The sequence below is a fragment of the Rutidosis leptorrhynchoides genome, chromosome 8 (genome assembly GCF_046630445.1).
Source record: "Rutidosis leptorrhynchoides isolate AG116_Rl617_1_P2 chromosome 8, CSIRO_AGI_Rlap_v1, whole genome shotgun sequence".
Lineage (NCBI taxonomy): Eukaryota > Viridiplantae > Streptophyta > Magnoliopsida > Asterales > Asteraceae > Rutidosis > Rutidosis leptorrhynchoides.
The window spans coordinates 89,490,859-89,492,713 of record NC_092340.1 but is presented as its reverse complement, the minus strand read 5'-3'; the positions used below and the strand labels follow the sequence as shown (position 1 = coordinate 89,492,713).

The following is a 1,855-nucleotide window of genomic DNA, read 5'->3' as shown; positions in this document are numbered from 1 at the left end:
CTCTAGGATATTTTATTGATCTATCGGCTAGTTGTATACTTATTCTTGTTGGTTTCAATTCTCCAAGGTCTAGTTTAGCGTATAGTGAATACGGCATTAAATTTATACTAGCACCTAAGTCTGCCAATGCTTCTATTGAACTAAGACTACCCAGAAAACATGAAATTGTGAAACTTCCTGGATCAGATAGTTTTTCTGGTATCTTATTCAACAACACTGCTGAACAATTAGCATTCATAGTAACGGCCGAGAGTTCTTCCATTTTTTTCTATTTGAGATTAGATCTTTCAAGAATTTAGCATATCTAGGCATTCCTGAAATCACATCAATGAAAGGAAGATTTACATTCATCTGTTTAAACATATCCAAGAATTTGGATTGCTCGGCTTCAAGTTTCTCTTTTTTCATTTTACTCGGGTAAGGAAGTGGTGGTTGGTATGGTTTAACATAAGGTTTAGCCTTAACTGTGTTATCTTCATTAACCTTTTTAACTACCGATTCTTTTTCCTTATCTTGTTCAGGTTGTGGTTCTTGTGGAATAGGAATATCTTCATTAGGAATTACAGGTATTTCAGGTGGTTTAAGTGTAATACCACTTCTTGTGGTAATAGCTTTAGCTGTTTCATTCCGGGGGTTAGCATTTGTATCACTAGGTAGACTTCCCGATTTTCTCTCACCTATTAACCTTGCTAGGTTACTTACTTCTTGTTCCAAATTTTGAATAGAAGCTTGTTGATTTCTAAATGCTTAAGCATTTTGTTCATTGGTTTGTTTCTGAGATGTGAAAAACTGCGTTTGAGATTCAACTAGCTTCGTCATCATATCTTCTAAATTCGGCTTTTTATCATCGGTTTGTGGTTTGTTTTGAAAATTAGGTCTTTGCTGATTGTAAGTATTATTGGATACTTATTGATTACTAGGACCTTGTTGGTTGGTGTATGGAATATTTCGGTTATAATTCTGGTTTTGATTGTAAATTGGTCTTGGCGGTTGATAATTATTCTGATAATTATTTACAGGCCTTTGGTTTATGTATGAAATATTCTCTCTTTGTTCCATTGTTAGTTCAATACCGAGACAATCTTTTGTCAAATGTGGTCCTCCACACTGCTCACAACTAATTCGTATTGAGTGTATATCCTTAGTCATCTTTTCCATTCGTCTCTCGACAGCATCTATCTTTGCTGAAATGGAATCTAAGTCATGGCTAGAATCGGCTCTAGCTGCTTTAGATTATCTAACGATATCTTTTTCTTGGTGCCACTCATGTGAGTAGGAAGCAGTGTTATCAATAATTTTATAAGCATCAGTTTTGGTTTTCTTCATAATAGAACCACCAGCTGCAATATCGATGTCTTTCCTTGTAGTGATGTGGCATCCTTGGTAGAACATTTGTACTATTTGACAGGTGTCTAAACCATGTTGCGGACATCCTCTTAATAACTTTCCAAATCTTGTCCACGCCTCATATAGAGTTTCATTCGTTTTCTGTGTGAACGTAACAATTTCTCCTTGAAGTCTTACGGCTTTAGATGCCGGAAAGAATTGTTTAAGAAATTTTTCAACTAAAACGTCCCATGTATCAATCACCCCTTCAGGTAACGATTCCAACCAATCTTTGGCCTCTCCCTTTAAAGTCTGGGGAAATAACATGAGATATATCTGTTCATCCTCAACTTCTCTTATTTTAAATAGTGTCCAGATCCTATTAAAGGTACGAAGATGTTCATTTGGATCTTCCTTCGGCGCACCACTAAATTGGCATTGATTAGTCACCATATGTAGAATTTGTCCTTTGATTTCATAATCTGGCGCATTAATGTCTGGATGAGTAATTGCGTGACCTTGGCCAGTG

At 36.0% G+C, this 1,855-nt stretch overlaps 1 non-coding gene across 1 annotated transcript; it reads left to right on the top strand.

Annotated features, from left to right (window-relative positions):
• Nucleotides 1-1,414: 1,414 nt before the first annotated feature.
• LOC139865463 (small nucleolar RNA R71) lies at nucleotides 1,415-1,521 on the top strand. The gene has a single exon (XR_011764983.1). It is a non-coding gene; the product is annotated as a small nucleolar RNA R71 (small nucleolar RNA).
• Nucleotides 1,522-1,855: the final 334 nt, after the last annotated feature.